At 38.7% G+C, this 9761-nt stretch overlaps 1 protein-coding gene across 1 annotated transcript in view; it reads left to right on the top strand.

Moving 5' to 3' along the window:
• Window positions 1-9761, top strand: part of LOC106522315 (disco-interacting protein 2 homolog C) — a gene marked incomplete at its 3' end in the record, with an annotated part of 47244 nt that overhangs the window by 1007 nt on the left and 36476 nt on the right.

Below are 9761 nucleotides of genomic sequence, written 5' to 3'. Positions count from 1 at the left end.
TGTGTGTGTGTGTGTGTGTGTGTGTGTGTGTGTGTGTGTGTGTGTGTGTGTGTGTGTGTGTGTGTGTGTGTGTTGTGTTTAATAATGGCTTTGCGGTGAGACGCTGCGTGACAGCGGGGACACTTGATTCCTGCGCCGTGCCTTTTTGCGTGTTTTTTTTTTTTTTCTTTCTGGGGCCTGTTGAGGAGCAGGGGATGAGGATGAGGAGGAGGAAGAGGATGTCTGAGAATATTTTACACCCCCACCCCAACATCCCCTCCAATCCCTACACCCCCTCATTCCTAATCTCTTCCTTCTATTCACACTTTCTCCTTGTCTGTCTGCGGGGTTTACCTAAATCTCAGCACACAGTTAGGAACATATGGATTATATAATGAGGACATATTTTATTCAGGTTTCAGAAGGTTCGTTAAGTGTTGTAAAAATACAAATAGCTATAAAACCATAAATCTGTCATAAAATATAATACTTGCATTTTTGCACATTAGAGCAAAAGAAATGATCATATTGTTATATGAGGGGATGCCGCCTATAGAGTCTTCTGTATTTATGAATAAATAATGAAACAAGCATAAACATTTAATAATTAAACAAATTGCTTGAGTGATATTTGATTGCAACCTGCTGAATTTAAAAGCATACCCTCATTTCCTTCATGCTTATTTAATTCCTGAAAATTTAATTTAGAGTATTTTTTGCAAAATTTCTTAAGTTAGCAATAGAAATGTTTAGAAAAAAGGAAAAAAAAAGGTCATTGTACTGGACGTTGGATTAATGAAGCAACTAACTTACAAACTGATCTGAGCACGGTGTGTTGCTTCTTGTATTATTAGTATAAATCACGTGTTTGCAGGACCTTTGACAGGAAAACTGCAACAACTAGCAGTTTCTCMTATGGTTCTGAATATGAGTATTTATTTCCTGCAGAGAAACYGTTAAGTTGCATGTTACAAACCTCTGCTCTGGGTTAGGTAAAATTGTTGAAAGCAAATTTGATGTTTTTCAAGCATCCCTTGACAGAATGCATCGTCTTCCTTTCATTTTTTAAGGGTTCGAAAATGAGGCTACRCTCACACTGCAGCTTTTAAGGCTCAATCCCAATTTGTTTGATGACGTCACTTTTTTTTAAACAGCAGCACTATAGTTTAAGTTTACTTCCTATGGTCCTGAGGTGACCCACATGTGTAAAAGATGTGACATTGCATGCATCRTCCTGTGTTTGTGGAAGTAAACGCTACATGTGTCTCAGTTCTGAAGTTGTGCGATTGGAGCTAAAATCTGAATACTTGACTAGATCATCATCTCTCAAGCTCGTTTACRTTCGATTGCAGGATTACGCTTACTGTTTGAGAGGAGGGAAACAAACTCATTTTGCTGTCCGACACCAAGTTTAGCTTCATGTGTTAGGGAAGGGTTTTAGCCTGACAAATCCAAAAAGTTGAAATGCGGCATGACTTTTCAGAATGCAGTTGCTTTGAAAAACATCAAAYATGTATCCGATTTAGTAGCGTATTTGAAAAAGACCTGGGTCTGATTGGAAAATGRTCAGAATGACTGTCATAAAAAATATGATGTGTTTCACGAAAGACAAAAGATGTTTTTGTATTTGTGGAAGTCAGCCAGTCATGGAAGCCATCTCATATTCTCTCCTCATTACTCCTTCATTATCCGTTCCTTGATTCATGAACTATTTAGCTAATGATAACCACGTCTGCTAAAACATTTTCACCCTTCTGGCAGCAGTTGAAATGAGTAAACAGTCTGCATTTTTCTTGACTGCGTTAAGTTTTCTGCTTTTAAACAGTCTGCAAAACCTCAAGATCCGACTTCCTGTCAGATTTGACGTGTTGAGGGACAGTTGTCTCTGCGCAGACAAACGGCGCTCCACCTGTGCAGCACTCAGCTGAGCTGTGGCAGATTAAAGCTCTCACCTGCTCTCTTCACTCAGCCCAAATCACACCATCTCAGCTGTGCTGCGGTGACCTCCAGGAGATAAACAACAACGTTCTGGGACGTTTCGATGTTGCAGTGTCGCAGAATGATTTGCACATGACAGAAACTTGTTATCTTGTTAGTAGGAAGGAACCTGTGTGGTTTTAGTAACAGAGCAGCTTCTGTTCAGGTGGTTTTACAGTCCGGTTCTGAGAGGTGCAGCATGTCAGTTACATATGATGCTGCATTTCATTGTGGGGGATTAAAGCAACTTGTGGAATGGGTTTGTGGATTTTTTTTTTTTAATTTAGCACATTTTCTTTACTGAATATTTAAATCAGAGCCTCATCTTTGGATGGAGGATTAATGAGAAATCAGTCGATGTTTTACCTCCATTTTTTTTCCCGGTATTGCTGTTTCTATATTTTCCTTGTTAGCAGGCCAGGCCTGTTTTCTCTGTGTACACATGCAGCAACAATCATCAGCACCTGTGTCCTGAAGCAGTGCATTTCAGGACAGCTTTGTTTTTCCAATTATTCATGCCGTTGTTACGGAAGAAAATTTGTGACTAAAATGTTACACCAGTGTTGTTGGGCTTAATTTGAKCTACGGTAATTATTGTCAGCCCCACTGCGGATGGGAAGGCAGAGGAGTAATGTTTTTGCATGAGCGTGTGTACATGTGTTCATTTGTCTGTACTGTTAGCAAAAGATCTCATGAATCACTAAAATATTATAATGAAACTCTTTGAAAGGAATCATTTGATGGACATTTACAACTGAAGCTTCAAACGCTGTTATTTCTCATCATAGGGATGCTGTTAATGAAAGGCGATTGGGCGATATGTGTCTCTTCAGGGAATGCTAGGCCTTACAATGAAAATAGCTGAGATTGTGTTCATTCAGGAAATTTACAATAAAATAATGAAATTGGGTAAGTAACGCTTTAAACAAACACTATTCCACTGTCATCTTGTAGTCACTCAGTTACTGCATTTAGGTAATAACCTAACATTTTTATTGACAAATTGAGCCACWTTAAATGTGTGCATGTGATTTATCTGCTCTAAGTTATGCAGATTATAGGGTAATATCTTCCCCTWATTTTTAGTTGAGCGATCAAAATATTTTGAGCTGAAAAGAAAAAAAAACATGACACAGTTTAATGAAAAAACTAATGTGAAACCATTGTAGCACCTGCTATCTCTCAGTTGTAGATTTTCTTGCCTCCAGAAACAAAGTTTACGTTCCTTTTTAAGTGCACTCCAGTATGTGAGGAATAAAACACATTTTTAACACACTAATGTTTTACTCATTCATCCATCCATTTGTGCCTGCCTTCAGCGGTTATGGTGCGAGAGACGGGGTTTCATAGAGACAAACAATCAGCCCCATTTTTAACCCTTTCAAAAAACATTGAGAGAAAATCTGTCAAGAACTCTGGCAACGTAAAAGTGGAAGAAAACCCTCATCTGCATCTAATAAAACAACACTGTTGTGTTTTCTGTTGCGCCAGCACAAATCTAAATATTAACATTCGAAAGCCGTTGATATCGATAGATAATTTGGCTAAATGTGGTTCTCACGGAMTAAAAGCCGTGTGGTTTCCAGCATATAGAGAGTGAACCTGTGACAGCTTGGTGACTGATGCATTGGCGGGACCTCAGAATGAAGACGTTCCCAGTCGCTCTTTGTGCAGCCTGTTTGAGATGACGTCTGAATCCGCCTCCAACAGAGCCACGCCGTGGGTCGACTCTGTGGGTGCGTGTTGTGTGACTTGAATGCTTAGAGACAACAACTTGAATCTAAAGAGTTGCGATGTCATGCTTGTGCTGATGATCAACTATGAGAGGCTCCGAAAGGATGACAAGTCCWCTGCATTGCTGAAACCTGTAATGTGGTTTAGCTCTGAGTGAAGGAGAAGCTTAAGGCTATAGCGCTGCAGATTTGCATGTTGATTTGTACAAATGATGTTTTTAACCTGCTCGTCAAACATTGCTATGTGGTAAACTACTTTTTCCATTCATACAATTGTTGTTAGGAAACATGCTTGATTGCAGCATTTTGGCAGAAAACGTTCAATCATTTAGCTTTTTTCCAGACTGCGTTTTCAGTAATTATCAAGTTAGGGTCTTGTATAAATTTCTAAATACAATTAGAAAGTTTTTAAAGACAGACTGTTCAGAAAGACTAAAATCATAAAACGGGGAGGGTTTTCTGCTGCTTTCAAGGCCCACCAACCTTTTTTTTTTTACATACATTGTGCAAATCAAGTAGCTTCCTTTTATCCTTTAGTTTTGACTCTTTTATATTACTTACTACGGGAATAATTTGCGAGAAATAACCCAGGTTCATTTAGCTACAAAATACGATTGAGTTATTCTTCCATCTTAGTATCTTTTGCAGTTTTATTTTCTGCATGTTTGCTGATGCTGCTGATATACTGTATGTATTATGTTTACGTAACAAACACTAACATGTTCTAACCTTTCATTTATTCAACAAGCAAATACAGTTCTCACATACTGATTAGGGCTGCCACGATTAATCGATTAATCGACGACTAAGCGATTATTAAAATAATCTATGACTAATTTAATAATAGATTAATCGTTTTCCCTTTTTTTGTTCTTTACTTTGTTTTTCTCTCCAAACTGCTTTGACACCTTCCACTGCCACATCTGCCTTTCTGTTCTTGACACACATGCACAGTAGTGGTAACTGGGGTAGGCCGTGGACGTCACAAGACATTATACAGACAGGCTCTGGTATCATGGCTACCTGACAACAGAGCTCAAAAGTGTGGGATCATTTTAAGAAAATGAAAGAGAAACCTGTGCAATATCTGCAGAGCAGAACTTGTCTTCCACAGCAGTTATTTTTAGTTAGCATATAGCTAAAATCTAACCATGGTTATATAATAGCAGCTGCCTTCTGGCGCGATAAGCTCTATGTTTTATATTCAATTAWTGTATGATCCGATTAGTCGACTAATCGAAAAAATAATCGGTGATTAATCGATTTTAAAAATAATTGTTTGTGGCAGCCCTAATACTGACTATCATATTTACTAGGGGTGCACTGATATCCTTAACCTTGGGTGATTGGCGATCGACTGATACTTACCGTAGATAAGATTGGTGGACAAGATCGGCTCACATCTACCTCCACAAAAGTGTGAAAGTCAGTGTCTCCTTTTGCTCTGCTCTGAGTACTATCTAATGTCCAGTTAAAACAAGTTTGTATTGTTGTTCAGTGTTTTTCCAATAAAATAAGATTGGAACATTGAAGTTGTATTGTGACCTTATAACACCCGACAGTTAATAAAAAAACTGGCTTAAATCGGAATAGGCAGGTCAGACATTTTAAAGATTGTGATCAGTGATAGGCCAGCAAACTGCAATCGGTACAGCCCCAATATTTACTGTCAGAAACTGGTAATTTCAAAGAAGAACATGAAATAATTAGTCTGAGCAGAATAAATCACCAGTTTTATCGCAATATGTTATCATATTGATTTGTTTAGACGATGATTTCTCAAAGTCTGTCATGAGACGATTTCAATTCAGTTCACAAGTCTGCGATCGATATGATGCAATGTCATAAATATGTTCATTCAACGCAGTCATTTGTATGGGCATATGATATCGATCCACACCTGATATAATGACGATATGGATTGATGATTTTCCCTTATTGTGATGTAATTGAATCATTAATCATGTAATCAATATATCAGTGTGGATTGATATTGTGCCCCTAGTCCTGACTAACTAAAAAGACCAGACTGGAGACAAAGGTAAAAAGGTAAGAAGTAGGGATGTATCAATTCACTCTAGCCTCGATTTGATTATTGATTTTCAGTTCACAAGTACAATTATTGTAGTTTTTTCTTTTTCAATAAAATGAATTGTAGCCATTTTATAAGCAAATGTGTTCCTTTTAACATCAAATTAACTCTCTGTTGTCTTAGTTACAAAAAAGGTATCAAACTGAATTTATTTACATAACTTACTGTTATACAACAATGATTCTTTCATTTTTTTCAGAATCGATTCACATTATATTTTCAACTATTAAGTGATTCTTCATTAATTGTTACATCCCTAGTAAGGTTTATTTACACAGGAGGGGATGCACCAGGGTCAGGGGATCTGATGTGTTTAGTTTCCAGGCTTGGAGTGTAACTGCTAGGATTGTGGTTTTGTGCCCAGAAGGATGTCCAAAGTCTCAGTGAGATGCTGTTTGATGGAGAGCTAGTTGCTACTTGACTGACAGACTTTACAATGTTAGCTGTGGAAACGTTTAAATTTCTGGTCATATTGAATAAATCTTCATCTCTACCACCTCACGGAATAGACTAGTTCTTTTGGACAGCAGCATCACTGCACGGTTGATGTGACACTGAACAGATTGGGCGTTAATTTTGCTCTGTGACCCTGACACAGATCAATCAACAAATAGCTTGACTGTGCCGTAGTTGAGAATGGATGGGTACATTGAAATGAGAAAAACCTCACATAAGGCCTGTGTTTTTAGACAACATGGGTCAGAAAAAAAAGCTTTCTGTTTGATGATGTTAACAATTTTTGTAAATGATTTGATCAACTTTCTGTAGCTTRAATTTTGAACATTGAAATGTACAGTAGTTCCTGGTTGTGAGAGGTACGTCATCTTAATAGAGTGATTTCAAATTGGAAAATGAAGGATAATTTCTCAAAGCTAAACAAAGTGATAACTGCCCATAGCAAGGTTAAAAAAAAGGTTTTGTGGATTTTTATGCTATGTCACCTTCGCTTCAGATAGATTTTTACTTTCTACTGTCTCAACAGGACAAATAGAATTTATGTTTAATAACAGAAATCAATGTAGCATTTGAATGGGGGTGGGGGGGGTTAATGGGCAATATGCTTCTTGATGCACTCTCTACTAGCTAAGTTTGGTAACACATTCAAGTCTGCAAGCTTGCTAAAGAGCAGGGTATTCAATTAAAATTTAAACAGGTCCAATCACAGAAAATTTCTTAAGGCCAAGATCCACAGGATCTTTATGTCCTACTCTTTAGAGTTATATATATATTTAAGTAGCTTAGGAGTTGTATCAACATCTGCACCGGTCTCTAAACAATGCAGATGAAACTGAGAGAGTGGCATGGCTTTATTTACTGAGAGCCATGCGTTGTCTTTGGGCACCTTGGATTCACCAGATAATTCAGAGGAGTTCTGAGTTTCACCACTCCGGGAGCTACGCATTGATGAATGTGGCATTCAGCGCATTTTTTGTCCTGAGCCCAGTTTGACGAGTTACTGACCCCCATCGATGCCCATATCTTCTTCCAGGACATCAACTACAGGTGCTCGATTTCAGCTGGAGAGCTCCTGTCCATCTGTCTCAGGTTAGTGGGCATCATTCGGGAGATTATCCTGTCGGAAAATGCACCACTACATCACACATAGAGGAGTCTCTCTGAATGGCTGACACTCCACATCTAGCTGCAAAATGTCAGATTTTCCAACTCAAGCGGCTGCCGCTTTGGACGCGCTATACATGCATCAAATGCTTCAAAACACACAGCAACACTTGTCAGTGCCCCTTGACTTGCATCCACCATAGGCTTTGCATGTAAACCCAATGCCCCTGACACTCAAATCACATTAGGTCTGAACGCAGCATTACATGTGCTCATTTAAGTTTTAAGTGATCTCTGTTTTGACATTAGGTACGGGTCTGCATGAGACACCATTCCGGTCCGGATCCAGACACAGGTCCGCCTATTAGTGACCCCTTCTATAGAGGCTAATAACCATCTACTTAGTTACTAACATCAAGGGTGGAACATTTGGTAGAGCTGTCTCTCATTATAAAGGGTGCAGGATCACATCTTGACCTGGGACTTCTTGTAATTATCTTCATGCATGGGTGGGTGTTCCCCACTTTTCTCCCAGTGACCATAAACATCAATGTAAGGCTAATAGGTAAATCATAATTGGAGTCATGCTTCCATCCAATTGTAATATAAATTTTGTGAATTTTATTAAGTGTTGGCTGTAATGAACAGGAAGTAGAGGTTGCAAACTATGGACCATGTATCAGGACAATGGAGAGAAGTTTTCAGGAATGTGTTGCTACTGGTATTGGAGATATTACACTCTGTCCAGAGACATATAGAAAAAGAAATGCAATTCTCTTTGTATTATGGGAATATCCAAACAGCTGATCAATCGTGTCAAGTGTTTGCTACGTCAGAACCTTTTCGGCAAAGGTGTTTCCATCTCCCCTTTTGCACATTAACTCATTTTTGGAAAATCCAAAAACCACCTCAAGTAATTGTATAAACTTTTTTTCAAAACTGAGGAACTTCTTTTTGAATTTTGCCATTCCCATTAGTCTTTTCTAATGCAATATTTAAAAAAGTGCATAAAAAACTTTGATGCGAACAAGGCTTGACAATGGTTGTTTGTCACTATGTGGCTCTGGAATGGACTGTCCCTGTTGAGGGTGCACCCCACCTCTTGCACAGTGACTTCTGGATAAATAAGCACTAAGAGTATAAATCACCAGCTTTATCACAATGATTATTTCAATTCATTTAGATGACAATATGGTGCTTCTCTATATCACAAAGTCTGTCACGATACGATTTTGATTCATCTCAGTTCACAATTCTGTGATAGATATTATTTGATAGCATGTCCATCTAATATCGTCATTTAGGGTTAGATGGGCATATGATATGGATTCACATTGGGAATATGATGACAATATGGATTGATGTCTGTATTTGTTTTGCCTTAATGTAATTGAATTAATAATCATTTAATGGATATATAAATATGGATCGATGTATTGTTACACCCTAATAGGCACCATCAACCCCGTGTCACAGAACAGTAACTACATTTTTGTTTTTAATTAAAAGCAAATGTTACATTGTTACATTTTTATGTAAAAACTGTGAAACGCTGGTGTTTTTGCTGACAGTTTATTACTGTCAAAATGTAATCCTAATTTAAGCCTAGCTGTGGAATGACACATAACATTACCAGGTTTTAGGTGCAATCAACTCACCAGCCAGAGTTAATCCAACTCTCCAAACGGCTGCAGGAGAGGCCGGCTGCTCATAGGCTCAAATGTGAACTATACCTTTAAGATAAAGCTGAGCAGAAAATCACCTGATGTGATGTGATGACCTGTTTGTGCTTTCTTCACAAGTTTGTAGAAAATAGAAAGAAGAAAAAACAAACTTTTCAGGCAGTTTTTTAAGTGTTGTTGAAAGCTCAGACCTTTTGGTTACAGAGTCTCAGTGGACAGAAAAACTCCAGTCTGCAGTCGGTCACCATCGATCTTCCTCAGCTGTGTGCTGTTAAAACAGCTCAGCATCTGAGAGCAGGGAGGAGAGGGAGCAATGAGGATGAAGAAAGTAATTAAACTGCCAATACAGGCTGGTACAATACACACACGCACGCACGCACGCACACACACACACACACATGCGCACACACACACACATCCACCTTGGTATAGGCATCATTAGAGTGATTCTCACATCAAGCCATTACCAAATCCAAGATGACCGTCTTAGGCCATCTCCAGGAGAACCGTTGCCAGGCAACTCCCTCCCTGCTCTGCTGCACTGCAAGTGGAAGATGGCGTCTCCCCACGGACCGAGCCTGTGAGTGTGTGTTTGTAGAGAGGAAAGAAGAACAGGGATTGTTTTTACACTGCAGCTGATCTGAGAGAAGAAGAAGAAGAAGGCATCACTCATATTTAACACACACACACACACACACACACACACACACACACACACACACACACACACACACACAC

The sequence above is a fragment of the Austrofundulus limnaeus genome, unplaced genomic scaffold (assembly GCF_001266775.1).
Source record: "Austrofundulus limnaeus strain Quisiro unplaced genomic scaffold, Austrofundulus_limnaeus-1.0 Scaffold126, whole genome shotgun sequence".
Lineage (NCBI taxonomy): Eukaryota > Metazoa > Chordata > Actinopteri > Cyprinodontiformes > Rivulidae > Austrofundulus > Austrofundulus limnaeus.
The sequence above is the reverse complement of the archived record's forward strand: the minus strand, read 5'-3'. Positions and strand labels throughout refer to the sequence as shown.